We start from the raw sequence: 14,999 nt of genomic DNA, 5'->3' as shown, positions 1-14,999 counted from the left end.
GGGCACTCAAGTGGAGCCCAGTGGCTGGATCTGAGTTGAAGCCTTGCAGTTTTCCCTCTTGTAGCCTCAGTTTCTCCATCTATAAAGTGGGACAGTGGTCCCTGCCCCAGCTGGTGCTTATGGGAAATGGGTGTGAGGTGCTTTGTGCTAACACGTGGGACAAGGGTTGCCTGTGGTCACCGAGTTTCTGTGCAGACAGGATTACAGGTGCTGAAAGTAGGTAGAGACTAAGGGCACAGCGTAGGTGGAGCTCCCCAGGCTATCCGAGGTGGGCTCACCCAGATATCCTGAAGGTTGGGGTTTTCCATTCTGGCCCTTTTTGACGACATTTCCATTTGTGCATTTCCTTAGTCAGGTCTGCCTCCTTTTCCATTCCAACCTTCGGAGCTGAGCAGAACCTGGCACATTTGAGAGTTTGTCCCAGGGTTCTGAACATGTGCAGGGCTGAGGGCCCTTCCTGCAGGCAGGCAGCCAGATCTGCCTGGTCACGGGCCTGGCCTTCCCCCTGCACAGGTGACAGGCACAGAGGCTGCCCCATCGGCTGGGTGTCAGCTGCTCCTAGGGGGACCCTATAAGCCCACCTTCGGCGGGACTCCTGCTAACAGGTCCTCCTTTTCCTGGGCATTTTTGGAGTCGTGTGGTCCTGGCTGGGCCAACACAGAGGCGATTCCGGCGGAAGTGACCCTCTTGTCCCAAACATGATTGTGAATCCACCAGATCATATGGAGATTAAGAAATCTGAGAGAGAAAACAAGCATGAACAGTGTCCACAACTGCACTTTACACAGACAGGTGTGTCTGGCAGCTGGGGACTGGGGGAGGAAAGAGGAAGCCAGTTCAGAAGTGGGATGTGGGGCCCAGGCTGGTTTGGGTGAGCCACCCCAGCTTTGGTGTGGAAGTCCCTCCCACCTCCACCCCCGGGGGTGATGCCCAAGGGAACAGGGCCAGGTGAGCTTAGAAAGGCACCTGTAGAGAGGTCTGGGGCTGCCCCCACCTCCATTCCCATCCCCCATCATGCTGTGCATATTCCCAGGGTGCCCCCCCCCACAGTCAGCTAAGCCGAGCTTCGAGAGGCCTTCTCCTGGCCAGGGTGGGATCTAAGCGGGCTTGTGACCTGAGAGATAGAAGCCCAGTGAAGCCGGGGAGTTTACTGACGGTGGGAGGTGAGAGGCTCTTTCTTCTAGACAATGAGGTACAAAGATGTGATATGTGGAACCAAGCAGGCATTTCTGCTCCTACCGGTGTTTCCCCAAAAATAAGATCGGGTCTTAATTTTTGCTCCAAAAGACGCATTAGGGCTTATGTTCAGGGGATGTCATCCTGAAAAATCATGCTAGGGCTTATTTTCCAGTTAGGTCTTATTTTTGGAGAAACATGGTACACAGGGAGCCAGGCTGAGGTCTGAGCATGCCAGCCAGAGGCAAAGGTAAGAAGGCCCCAGGACATGGAGCCCCCACCATGGCAGGATCCAGGAGTGTTCGGGCACTGCAGGCAGAATTAGGAGGGGTAGGCGGATGAAGACCAGAATTCCTTCTGGACCTGTGAAATCCAGCAGCTGGGTGTCCACGGTTTCCTCCCTCATTCATTCACTCATTCATTCAGTTTAGCCTCCGTTGACTGAGAACCACCATATTCAAGAACCTGAGTCAGGTTTGGGGTCTGTGGGAACAAGGAGGGGCAGAAGATACCACAGGAATTAAGGGGGGTCTGTGCCCCCAAAGGCTCAGAGCAGTTGTGACAGGAGTCTGGCCTGACTGGATGGAGCCAACAACCTTGGAGAAAGTGGTAGGAGGCCGGAGGAGGTCACGCTCTGTGGAGGGAGCTCCTGGGGACGTGAGGTCAGGCGTCAGACAGGCTCCTGTCCATAGAGGGGCTTGCAGCCGGGGGCCAGGAGAAACCTGTGCTGCTGTGGGACAGACCTGGCACCTGCGTGGCTATTTTTGTGTAAAAACCGGAAGAAGCTCTCCATCTGCTGTTCTCAGGTGCCCCATAGCTTGTCCTTGAACAAGTCCACCCCCTTCTGGGATTGGCTGGCTCAGGTGAGAATCAGGGGTGGCCAACGTGCTGTGGCCACAGGGCCCAGCGTGCTGCAGGGGTGTAGTTACACAAGGGGAAGTGTTTGTCAGGACTCATCCATGGTAGCCTAACTGTGCATTTCACATTGCGTACGTTTTCCCTAGAAACAAATACTCAACTCCGTTAGTGATACGCATGCTAAAAGTGTTTAGGGGTGAAAGGGTGACGTGTGTGCAGAGCTTCAGTATATGGGGGGTAATGGGGGCAGGAACATAGCCCTATGATGGGGTCTGAGCAGCCCACCTGAGTTGTGACCCCCCGCCCCCATCTAATCTCCCTCTGCAGCCTGGAGTCCCCAATGTGCTGGAGCAGGGTCCAGAGTGGGGCTCCTGCACTGCCAGGCGATTGCTGATGGTGAGGACCCTGCATGCATGCATGCCCTCCCCACTCCTGCACAAATGCCCCTGGCCACCTACCACCAACCTGCCCGCACACACACCTCCCCCCCCACCCCACCACGAGGGGTTACTTGGGAGCTTCCCATCCATCCATGCATCCAGCTGTCCATTCAAATGGCATCTGATGCAGCCACTTTAAGTCCCCTTCCCCACTCCTGGTTTCACACTCTCCTTGCCCTGGCTCCTCATTCCCTGCCCCCTTGCTGACTCTCACCCTCTCTCACCTCCCGCCTGCTGCACTGGATGCAAGTAAGTTCATTGTACCCTGGGGAGGGTTGGGGATACCTGACTGATGTTTGCAACTTACTCTGAAATGCATCCAAAAGAAAAGAAAAGTAGAGAAAAGAAAAAGATGGATTCGTGGATAGAAAAAGGGTTGGAGAAATGGAGAGACAAGTGATAAAGCAAATAGGGCAAAATATTCATTGCAGAGTCTCAGGGGGGTACATGGGTGTTCACTGCACAACTTTTTTCTGTATGTTTGAATGTTTTCATAATAAAATATTGAGGGGGAGGAAATCTCCAATGCAGAAGACCAGATTTCCCTGACATGTCCCTGAGACCTGGCCCCCAGGTCCCATTGTTTATCTCCATCATAGTGTTTATCAAGCCACACTGACATGGTTTCAGTCACAGATGCTGTCACCCCCCCCCCCACCCCGCTCCTGGCACACCCTGCTTAGATAACCGCAGGAACAGGTCCAGTCTCTGCACTTTTTCTAACACATGTCATGGTTCCTTGCAAGGACGTGAAGTAAGAAATATTCTCCTGGGCACTGGGAGTAGTACCATCCCTAGCAGCTGGCTCTGGTCCAGGGCCACATTTGGAGCTCAACACGCCGTGTTAAATGTACAAAACACACACACAGCCAGATGGCTCTTTTTACAGCAGAGACTGCAGTCCCTCCCTGCCTGCCCTTGAGCTCAGTCCTCATCTGGAGACATCCTGGGTCCACAGATGGCTCTGTGACCTGGGCTGGACCCTTCAAGATGGCTTCCTTCAGGCCTGGTGCCCCCAGGGGACACTGGAAGGCGGGGCTCTCCATCAAGGAGCTGGCCTTCTTACATGGCAGCTCAGGGGTCCCAGAAGCACAAAAGGGAAAGCTTCCAGGCCCTCTTACAGTTGAAGCCTGGAACTGGACAGCCTGCCCCAGCTGTGTCTGGGGATCAGGCTGGCCCAGTGGGCCTGTGGGCGGGGCTAGGCAGGAATGCAGGGGACTCTGGCCAGTCCTGCTGGAGCCCAGCTTCACCAAGCAGGACCCAGGCCTCAATTCCCTGCAGCTAGAAATGTGTGAGAGAGACAGGGAGGGCTGGGCTTCTCCCTGGAGCTCTCCCACTTCCTCATCCCCCCTCTTCCACCTCAGAGGGGTGCTGTTTCCCCTTTGTCTGAGGGAGCAGTCAGTGGAGCTTAATGATGGCAGCTCACCCTGGACCTCTGATAAATGCCATTTTCAGAACTGAAGCAAGATACCAAACAGGGCATGACTTGCAGTGCAGAGCGAGGCAGGAGGAGCCCAGACTGGCCCTAAAGCCAGGCTCCTCTCTGGGCCCAGAGCAGCTGCCACTCATTGGTGAGCCTTGGCAGGCCGGTCAGTGCCCAGGCTGGGGGAGGGAGAGGGTTTGGGAGGGGCAAGCGTTCTGCAGGCACCAGACCTAGCTTCTCTCCTCCCTTCCTCCTCCCCCTTGCTTTTCCCCTTCCCCCCCTCCCCTCTTCTTCAGGAACTCATGACTGGGGCCACCCACTGGACTGCAGACCACTCCCCCCACCCCCCACCCCCGGCATGCAAGGGAAATTCCAGCATCCTTGTCTCCCACAGGGCTGCCCCTAACGCATCCACGGACATTGACAGTAAAAAGGTGACTGCTTTAAACAAGTGACAGCATCCCTCCACTTGCCACTTGAGACGAATGAGACTGTGGTTTGTTCCGTCCTTGTGGGGGCACTGCGCTTTTCTTCCTGCACTTCCTACCCAGGTCCCTCCCACCTGCCGTGTGATTGTCCCTCTTCCATGAGTCCTCTGATCCCTGAGGGACGACAGCTTCCCCCTCAGCACCTGACCCATGCTGCATTTTGATACCTAAAGCTGAGTTGATCCCTCTCTGGGACTCAGGAAGCAGCCTGGCACTTGCAGGGCCTCAGTGGCAGCATCTGTGAAATGGGGATGGTGGTGCCGCTGTTGGAGCTGCTGTGAGTATCAGAGGACTGAAAGTGACTGAGGACACACAGGGCAGCACGGGCGGGCGGCTGGAGTGGGCGTTTGCTAGACTCTGTGAGACCTGGGGATGGGTACACGGCAGCGTTTCCAGGTCCCGGAGGGGCGGAAGAGAGTGGATGAATTGGCCTTTGTTTCCCCCAATTCTCCAGACTCACCCCTGCCTGGAGAGTTGTGTCTGGAGTGCTGTCAGTTCACACCCTGTCCACCTGGCCTCGTCTGTCACTTCATCTTACCTTCATTCTCTGCATGGCACTGCAGGAGCAGGAATCTCACTAGCCCGTTTACCAACGAATCTTGGCTCTTAGCGTGGGGACCACTGCAGCTCAACAAATAAATACTTGTTGAGAGGATAAGAGAGCCAGATAAAGCCTAAATAGAGTGGCAGCAATGGGGACAGACGGCGTGGGCTAAAGCAATATTAGTGAGGTAGACTCTTGGCCACCCATGGGTGCAAAAGTACAACTGTGGTTAAAAAGGTTAAAGAAGAATTTGCAAAAACCGCAATTACTTTTGCACCAATTTAATAGCTTGGGGACAGTTGCTGAGCCCAGAGTCACAGAGGCAGAAAGGAGCCTCGTGCAGCCCGCTCTGCTCTTCCCCAGAGCACTTTGGTGACAGCTGCTGTGCGCAGCCTCCAGGTGGTTGTGGGGAGCAGGTGACATCCAAACTGGGGTGTGGCGGGATCACTAAGGGAGTGTGGAGGGGCTGACTCTGATTCACTGCCTCTCCCTGGGCCCAGTAACGCTGTGTCACCGCAGAGCTTCCCTTTTTCGCAGACCTTTGCATTTTTAAATGAAAGCAAAGTAACTGGACCTCCCGGTGCTTACTTCCCGGTCACTGCGTAATGGCAGGGTTAAACCTGCTGCGGGTGCGGGGTGATAACATCTGAAGAGGACAGTCGTTCAAAAGGAAGTCGGGGGTGGCGGACTGGCTCAGGAACCCCTCTGGTTAATAATGCCGTGGGGCCCTGCACTGAAGACCTCGGCAGGCACCTGGAGGAGGGGGTTCTCCCAAGCTGGGGCAGCCAAAGAAAGCTGAGCCCTGCCCACTGAATCAGCACGTCCCCCTGGCTGGCTGCTGAGTCAGGCCTGCAGAGCTGGCGGCAGCAGGATGAGGCCCGGCAGCGCTCTCTGACCTGGAAGCACTGCCCTTCAGGCCGGGCGGGAGGTCGTGGCCACTGGCGATGGCTGCTGTCGGGTGGGACAGCAGTGGGTGGCATCTCTGCTCGGCCAGGCACCAGCGGTCAGGCGGCCGTCCCTTCCCCTCCTACCCGCCTGAGGTGCAGTTCATGCCCTCGTGCTGAGGGGAGGGCCTGGGAAGTCCGCAGAGCTTTGATTCTGGGGGGCCAGGCTCTTGGAGGAGGGAGAGGGGCCCCTGGGCTTTGCCGAGCCCCTCGGGATCCTTCCTTAGAGGGCGGGAGGAAGCCCTCCCGGCGTTCTGGAAAGACTCAAAGGGGCACAGGACGCGTGAAGACAGGGCTCGGCACACAGCGCACGTTATTCCCGAGCTGTGAGAGCGGGAGCGGCCGCGCAGGGGAGGCAGGGCCGGCCCGTGCTCCCGCCGCAGTCCTTCCCCCTCGAGGGGAGGCCGCCACCGACCGGCGCCTCGCCCCTCTGCCCACCCGCGGCGGCGGGCCGGGTGACGTCACGGCGGCGCGCGGCATTGTGGGGCGGGGCGCGAGCTGGGGGAGGGACGCCGAGACGCCATTTTCGGCGGCGGGGCCAGAGCCGGCGGGGCGCGGGACGGCTGCTGCGCGAGGGAGCCGAGGGGACAGCGCGCGCGGGCGGCCGAGGATGCTGCGGGGCGGCAGCGCCGGCGCCCCTCGCTCGTGACCGCGGCGCCGCGCCTGAGGCGGCCGAGGCAGCGCACCCCGCGCTCTCCCGGTCCGCGCACGCGCCCGTGGCCTCCGGTGCTGACAGCGCGAGCGCGCGGCCCGCGGGAGCAGCACGGTGAGTGCGGCGGGCCTCGGGCCTCAGCCGTGTCCCCTCGGGCCGCTTTCCGCCGCGGGCCCCGTCCCCGTCCGCGTGCATTCCTTTCCATCCCCGTCCCCAGCCGCCGTCCCTCCAGGCCCGGGTCCGCCTCGTCCCCATCCCTCTGAGGTCCCGCAGCCCCGCCCCAGCATCCCTGGCTCGGCCCCGCTGCGGGCGTGGTGGCCGTTCCGGGAACAGCTGCGGCTCCGGAGCCGCGCGGGGGGCTGTGGCCGCCCCCGGGAACGCGGCGCGGCGGAGCGGGGGCGCCGGGAGGGGCGCCCGCTGGGCTTCGCTTTGTCCGAATCCTCCCTCTTCCTTCCGGCCGCCGCCCTCTCCGGCGGCGCCGCCCTGGGCGGACGCGCCTGTCAAGCTCGCGGGCGACGCGCGACCCGGCGGGTAGGAGGCGTGCGGGGTTCCCCGGAGAGGCCGGCGGAACCTCTCCTGCTCCGCGACCCTTGCGTTCACTAGGCAGACGCGAAACGGTTCATCCACGGTGTTCACCCGGGCCCGCGGGGCTCCTGCTAAACTTGCAGTAGCCCGGTCCTGGAATAGTTAGGCGGTGGTCAGATTTGGTGCAGCTCTTTCCTTAAAAATATTAAAATAAAGCATTAAAAAGGTAAAATTAACGCCTGGTGGATTGCATGGCCTCATAACTTGAACTTTGTAGATCCAGGTAGTTTTCTTAGAAATTTTGTGGTGTTGCTTATTGCTGTTTCGTTCTTCAAACAGCTCATTAAGACTACATATTAAGCGTTTGATAAGGAGTACTTGCAAAAGTCATTTTTTAAAAGTGTGTGAACAACAGAAAATTTGACATAAACCTTTTAAAATGTTGTGTAAAAGGGCAGTTGGTTCTTTGACTCTCTGCACGGACCCAGGGCTTTTTCCTTTAGCCATCGATCAGAGTCATTACCTCAAAATACATTGTAACAGTTCAGTGAGAAACCCATCGGGAAATTGGAACGACATCCTCAAGTCTCACAATCTTATTACAGTTCTGGATTTACCTATTTCAGGGACTGGCAACAAGGTCGGAGTGGGAAAATTGATTCATTGTTCTGAGTCCTAAGTATCTAAGAATACAATGATACTAAGCATTGCAAATTTCAGATTGTGGGGAACTAGTACACGTGGGAGGGCAGGTGCTCTGAAGAGCCGGTTCCTGCCACCGTCTAAGTGCAGCCTCATGTTGCAGTGGGCCTGGCGCCCTTTGCCCTGTGTTCCCCAGGGCTGTGGAAGACCCTGGCCGGTGACCTCCCCTTGCCTGGCAGTGTCTTCCCAAAGCACCGTGGACCTGGTAAAGGGAAAAGGATAAGCATGGGAGTCAGGACAGTGATTGTCTCCAGCAAGGAAATGCCACTGGGGGGGTGGGGAGGGGCACGTAATATCTTCACTATGCCACAGTAAATAAAACCTTGCCCACGGTGACTTAAAAATTGTACGTTCTTAAGCGTGTTTCATATGTGAAAAACAGGTAAGTCAATATGTAGCTTTTCATGTGGGGCTATAAACTGTCTCAAAATAATGGTGTACAAAGAATACCAGAAATAGAAAAGTAAAAGGTTCAATAAAATGTAGGATTTGTATAATCGGAAAACACGCGGAATATGGTAAGAAACCGGAACTTTATGTAATAAAGAAGTGTTAGTAACATCGTAAATGAAAGTACAGGAAAGTGTTAAATGTCAGATGGTTAGCATATTAAGATTGTGAAAACATGGTCTTAAACATGGTCTGTAGAGACCCAACTGAATGGCAGGTGATGTGCTAATTAGTAGCTGGTGATATGGAGATAGAGACAGTCGCTCCTTTAGGAGCTCACAGTGTGGAGGGAGGCCGGAAGTGGAGGAATGCCGCAGGTTAGGTTAGCTGGTGCCGAGTGCCCTGAGGACAGATTCCGAATGTGAGATGGGAAGAAAAATACAAATTGGCCAAATGACGGGTGGGGTTGGAAGTAGTGGCTCCGGAGGACGGTGGTGCTGCGTGGAGGGGCCTGCTGGGTGGGGGGAGAGGGGGAAGAGGAGATCGGAAAGGCTGTGAGAGTTTGCCTGGGGCGTCCCTGCGTCCTGCGCGGAGGAAGGAGGACGGGGGATTCTCGTAAGGAGTCCCGTGGCGTTTCGGAAAGAGCCGGGTGGTGCGGCAGGTGCTTTGAACTGAGAGGAGACTAGCTAGGAAAGCATTAACCCCAAGTGAGGACGGAGAGCTTCTGAGTTAGGGTAGTGCCAGTAGGACCAGAACAGATGGATTAGTGCCCTTGATTTGGGGCTGGGTAGATGGAAGGGTGGGGCTGCAGGGGGAAGAGAGTGATGGGTAGCGTTGGCAGCCAGAGCAAACTGCTAAACCTGAGTGGGGTCATGACGCCCTGCTGAAGTTTTTGCCAATGTCCGAGAAGCACCCCCGCCCGTCTCTCCCTCGTCTCCCTGCTCATCCCGTCTGCTCCTCGGGTTATCGGTGTGTCCACGCTTCCCCACGTGGTCCTTAGCCCTTCTCACGACCTATTACATGCATAATTTTCTTTTGTTCTTTTCTTATTTAGTTTATTGTCTGTCTCCTCCACTTACCTCCATAATCTCCACGAGGGTGGGGTGTTTACGGATCGTATTCATTCTTGGTGCTTGGCATGAAAGCACTTAATAAATGTGTATTGAAGGAATGCATCTGGAATGACTTGCTCTTCTCTAATATGGTGACTCACTGGCTGGTGACACCCACCAAGATGGGGAGCCTGGGAGGAGGAGGAGGACACTCAAGCTTGGTTTTGGGTTGGGTAAATCTATCCAAAACGTGCAGGTGGGCAGCTGGAGAGGCAGATCAGGCCCTCAAGACCAAGACTTAGGCTTGCAGGCAAAGATTTGAGAGACCTCATCATACTGTCAGTCGCTAGCCAGTCCCATGGTCTGTCACCCTCTCCTAAAGGGCTTCTGACTGGTAGAGACAACGAATGAGCCCTGGGAAATGAGGGAAGAGGAGTAGGTCAGTCTCAAAGTGGCCAAGAGGTTAAGGAAGAGTTGGAGAGAATAATGTAGTGGATTTGGCTTCCAGGAGGTTATTCACGCCCTACATTTTTCTTGAGACCATTACTTCTTAAGGAAGGAAGGGCTGATTCAGAGATGACCTGCATTCTTTCTCCAGTGCATCTGTGTCATTCTGCCCTGTAGCCTCTTGGTTCCTACACTGTTAGATCAAAAATTAGGTTTAGGATTTTATTTTTAACTAATTTTTGGAGGCAGATGAAAGCAATTTGGATCTGTGCTTTTGAATATACTTGGGATCTTACCTGTACTGGAATAAAGTCAGTATCAATAGGACAAGCATTTTAAGCTGAGTGATGTGCGTATGTAAAGTAGAAGTTATTTCCTTGGTTCTGAGTCAGAATTGTGGAGTAAGCAAAGCTGGTTGCTGGCACTCAAATACGCCTTTCTTTGCTTTGCTTATTTATTTATTTATTTATTTATTTATTTAAAGGAGGGCGCAACTCACAGTGGCCCGTGAGGGGATTGAACCAGCAACCTTGGTGTTACTAGCACCACGCTGTAACCAACTGAGCTAACCGGCCATCCTCCTTGGTTCTAAAATACCCTAGTTACTTCAGTTTTACGCTTGGATAGTTCCCTGACTTTGCTGATGTAATGTGGAAATGTATGTCCCAGCCTCTGAAGTTTGCTATCCTACCTAATAAAACTGATAAGAGTGAAGTTAGCGCCATACCAGACAAAACTGGTGCTGCGGTCTCCTCCATTCTACTGTGCAGGAAGTGGCTGGTTACAGAGAGGTGGACGGCAGTGAGGTGCGGCTTCTCGCGCAGGTCTTTCGGCTCGTGCAGGTCAGGCTTTGGGCCGCCTTGCTGTCATGGATGGCGATAAGCTAGCTGGGCCCAGCCCCCCAGTTGCCTTCACCTGGAAACCCTCGCCCCGGTTTGTTTCACAAGCTCCAGCGGTGCGGCGCGGCCGCGGTGTGCTGACTTGTTGGGGTCACGTCTCCTGTGCTGTGTCTTGGCCACGTGGCGTTGTGCTTGGTGTCCACAGAGCCTGCCTGGGATAGGTGGGCATCAGCACCCACTCTTCATACGGTGCAGACGGGTGGTAGGTTTCTCTTAAACCCACTGTTTCTGCCTGTTTCAAGAGGATTTCTTTATTGACCAAATGGGAAAAATATGTTTAAATAATTTCTGTTCTTTTTAAATTGTGGTAAAAACCAAAATTTACTATCCTAACCATTTTTAACTGTACAGATGAGTAGTATGAAGTATATTCACATTCTTGTGCAACAGAGCTCTGGAACTTTTTCGTCTTACAAAACCCCAACTTAATACCCGTTAAATAACAAGTCCCCCTTCCCCAGCCCCTGGCAACCACCTTTCTGCCCTCTGTCTCTGTGAATTTGAGCCTTTAGATCCTTCGGGTAAGTGGGTTCACACTTGTCTTTTTGTGACTGGCTAATTTCATCAGCATAGTGTCCTCAAGGTTCATCTATAAGCCATTATTTTTAACCAAAATACTGTTCTAAAGCTGTCTTAGTGTAATATTTGTATTTTTTATTTACTGTATAACGAATTAGAAATTCAGTGGTTTATAACAATAATATTTATCTCACAGTGTCTGGGTGGGGGTCTGGGCACAGCTTCTGGATCCTCATGAATTCAGGGCTGCTATGGCTGTGAGTGTGTGGCTGTTAGTGTGGCTGTGTGTGTGTGTGGCTGTGAGTGTGTGTGTGGGGGCTGCGCTGTGTGTGGCTGTGAGTGTGGCTGTGAGTGTGTGTGGCTGTGTGTGTGTGGCTGTGAGTGTGTGGCTGTGAGTGTGTGTGGGCTGCACTGTGAGTGTGTGGCTGTGAGTGTGTGTGGCTGTGAGTGTGTGTGGCTGTGTGTGAGTGTGTGTGTGAGTGTGTGTGAGTGTGTGGCTGTGAGTGTGTGTGAGTGTGTGTCTGAGGTGTGTGTCTGAGTGTGTTTGTGAGTGTGTGTGAGTGTGTGGCTGTGAGTGTGTGTCTGAGTGTGTGGCTGTGAGTGTGTGTGGCTGTGAGCAGAATTCAGGTGGCAGAGTTCAGGTCTTGTGGCCGTAGGCCTGCTGTCCTGGTTTCCTTGCTGGCTAGCTGTCAGGTGGGGGCTCTCTTAGTCCCTAAGGGTGGCCTGCATTCCTTGCCATGTGGCCTCCTCCATCTTCAGAGCCAGCTGTGGAGAACCTCCCGCAGTCTGAGTTCATTTTACACTCTGAGTCTCTGACCTCTAGACCCAGATTTACAGGGTTCATGTGATTAGGTCAGGCCCACTGGGATAATCTCCCTATTTTAAGTTTAGCTGATTTGGAACCTTTATTACGTCAGCAAAATCCCTTTACTACCCAGATTAGTGCTTGACTGAGTAACTGGGAGAAGGTGTGGGTACACCAATGATCTTGGGGGGTCGTCTTAATCTTACTGTGTTCTCAAAACAAAACCATTCATAACCATCTTTCAGTTATCGTTGGAGTAACAATTTCTGAATACATACAGCATTAAATGTTAGCAAACTTTCCTTTAAGAAAATTGAGATATAATTTACATAGTGAAATATGAAGATTTTAAATGTACTGTCCATTCAGTTTTGATGAACGTAAATCAAAATAGAGCCTAGAAAGTTCCCTCATGCCCTTTGCCATCACAAGTCATCCCCCCTGAAGCAACACTGCTCTGATTTCTATAGCCATAGGTTAGTTCTACTTATTCTGGAATTTCATATGAATGAGGTGACACAATATATATTTTTTTGCCTCCAGCTTCTTTCACTCCGCATAACATTTCTGAGAGTCACACAGGTGTCAGCGGTTTGTTCCTTTGATTCCTGAGCAGGGCCCTGTTGTGCGGCCATTCCAGCTTAGTTGGTCCTCTCTAGATGCACAGCTGGGGGCACTCATTCTTGTACAAGACTGTGGACATACGTTTTCGTTGCTTTTGCTCATAGATACTTAGGAGTAGAATCGCTCATAGGGTAGATGTGTGATTAACTTCTTCAGAACATGCCACTTTTCCGAAGTGGTGGTACGTTTCACAGTCCCACAACGGTGAGCGAGTGCTCGGGGGTCTCCTGTTACCTCCTACTGACAGAAAGGGAAAACAGCTTTGTCAGACGGTGACTAAGAGAACACACAGGGTAATACGGGAATCCGATGCGAAAGAATATAAATTCAGAGTAACAAATTACAAATTTAGTGGGTTTTTTCTAGGAAATTAGAGACTTTATTCACTTAATCAAAGCTTGTGCCATCTTTTTTTCTCTTGTTTTTAATTTTTTTTATTTTATTAAATTCAATGGGGTGACATTGGTTAATAAGATTATATAAGTTTCAAGTGTACAATTCTATAATACAACATCTGTACATTGCATTGTGTGTCAAGGCTCCTTTGTCACCATATATTGGATCCCCTTTAACCTCTTCTAACCCCACCCAATAATTTTAAATTTTGGCGAAGTCCAGTTGATCAGCCTTTTTTCTTTTATGGTTCCTGCTTTCTGTTGTCGTCTCTGTTTGTTTTTAAATCATTAAAAATGTATGAATTGAAAATAAAAGAATTGCATGTCCTTTTGGAAAAACTCATGATATAGACAGGTATACTGAGAGTTGCCCCTTTTCCCATTTCCTCTCCCCTCCCCCCCACTCGGGTTCAAGCCGTTGTTTCTCAGTCTAGTTGAGTAGGACACAGCTCCCTGGCCCGTGCTGGTGTTACGAGCCTTGCGCTCCCCCCGGCTCAGGCAGTCGGTCGCCAGTCGTTGGTCGGCTGCTCACAGCAGCTCACGGCAGCTCTCGCCGGCTGCCGGCCGCTCATGATGGCCATCGGCCGCTCACAGCAGCTCACGGCAGCTCGCGGCAGCCCAGCTCCAGGGAGAGCCATTGTTCACAATCTTAGCTGTAGAGCGTGCAGCTCACTGGCCCGTGTGGGAATCGAACCGGTGACCTCGGCGTTAGGAGCACGGCGCTCCAACTGCTTGAGCCACCGGGCCGGCCCCCATTTCCTCTTTTGAGAGAACTGATTTTTAAAAATGGTTTCTTTAATTGCCTTTCTTTAGTTAGGGAAGAATATTATTCCATATATAAGTGCCACTGATTAGCACTTAAACACATGAATTTAGTCTTAGGGTATTATGTTAATCTGTTGACATTTTTCATTTGGAAATAAAAATGCTCTTTCTACCACAGAATGAATACTCTCTATTTATATTCTCTCGCATCGGATTCCCATGTTACCCTTATGTGTTCTCTTAGTCACTGTCTGACGAAGCTGTTTTCCCTTTCTGCTCGCCCAACCCAAGACTTCTGATAGAGACACGACACCGCTTGTTCCTCCTTGTTTTAGGAAAAAGCATGTTCTCCTATGGTTCCAAGTAGTGCTCTTCCGCCCTAGAGTGTCTCCTGCTGAAAATCTGCTTCTGAAGAAATGGGCTGCTGGTCTCAGGGCAAATAAATGACTCAGTGCTGTGCCTGGCCCCGGGGGAGCCCTGTGCAGCTGTGGGGGGCCAGCCTCCTTGTAAACCTTCCCTCACGTGTATCCTGGGTCATTGGCAGGCGCAGTGCACACCTCACAGCAGGTGGTGTGGTTAGTTACTGGAGACCCAGATGACCTACTGGACAGAACGCCACTCGCCCACCTGGGTAGGGCTGGGGGTGTGGGGGGAAGAACCCAGGGTCCTGACTGCCTTCATTGCTCTAACTCTGTGAGGGCGCCACCTCCAGTAGAATCGCTCAGGAGGTTTTAGGCTGCAAACGGAGGGTTTGAAATAGAGAGGCTGTAATTATGGAGTCTTTGATTTTAACATACTCACTTTATAGATTTTCTGATTTTTAGGCCAGCACTGTTCATTCGTTCTAGTTCATTCTTGTGATTCAAGTTTAGAAGAGGAGATGAAAAGATTAGATTAGATTAGACTAGATGAAGATTAGATCAGTAGAGTTACAAAGGTAGAAAATGATGAGTCAGTAACAATTCCATTCTCTAAGGGCTCTTTTTGGCGAGCTCTGGTTGTCTCTCAGCTGTCAGTTCACAGCCCAGAGGGAGATACCGATGGGGCCTCCCGTGAGTAGAATAGAGTGATTCTTAGTTGGGAAAGGCTAGGCAATGGGTAGCTGGATAAAATACATTTAGTATTATAACACGGTGTTATGTTAAGAAAATAAAATAAGTCACTGTTGTAATACAGACTACAAAGGGACATGGTGTTTGTGTTTTTATCCAAAGATGTCATGGTTTGAAAAAGATTGAGACCCTCCAGGAGACCTTTTTGGATTTTGCTTAAATATGAACCTTAACTTTGTTATGTAAACTGTGGAGAGTGACACCCCTTCTCCCCACTGCCTACCCTCTCCTGCGCCACC

At 52.4% G+C, this 14,999-nt stretch overlaps 1 protein-coding gene and 1 non-coding gene across 22 annotated transcripts in view; one reads left to right on the top strand and one right to left on the bottom strand.

Annotated features, from left to right (window-relative positions):
- Positions 1-5,883: 5,883 nt before the first annotated feature.
- KLC1 (kinesin light chain 1) overlaps positions 5,884-14,999 on the top strand; it is a 54,944-nt gene continuing 45,828 nt past the window's right edge. For 14 of the 21 annotated variants that reach the window (XM_033108570.1, XM_033108567.1, XM_033108566.1 and 11 more), the window contains exon 1: positions 6,503-6,639. The gene's annotated coding sequence lies outside the window, so the exon portion shown is untranslated. Of the gene's footprint in view, positions 5,970-6,442; positions 6,640-14,999 lie in introns of those variants that run through there. The other 7 variants (XM_033108578.1, XM_033108574.1, XM_033108569.1 and 4 more) reach the window with 3 other exon arrangements.
- Positions 10,143-10,216, bottom strand: TRNAT-AGU (transfer RNA threonine (anticodon AGU)). Its single transcript has one exon. It is a non-coding gene; the product is annotated as a tRNA-Thr (tRNA).

Source organism: Rhinolophus ferrumequinum, chromosome 6 (genome assembly GCF_004115265.2).
Source record: "Rhinolophus ferrumequinum isolate MPI-CBG mRhiFer1 chromosome 6, mRhiFer1_v1.p, whole genome shotgun sequence".
Classification (NCBI taxonomy): domain Eukaryota; kingdom Metazoa; phylum Chordata; class Mammalia; order Chiroptera; family Rhinolophidae; genus Rhinolophus; species Rhinolophus ferrumequinum.
Note: the sequence above shows the minus strand (reverse complement) of the source record. Positions and strands in the feature narration are given on the sequence as shown.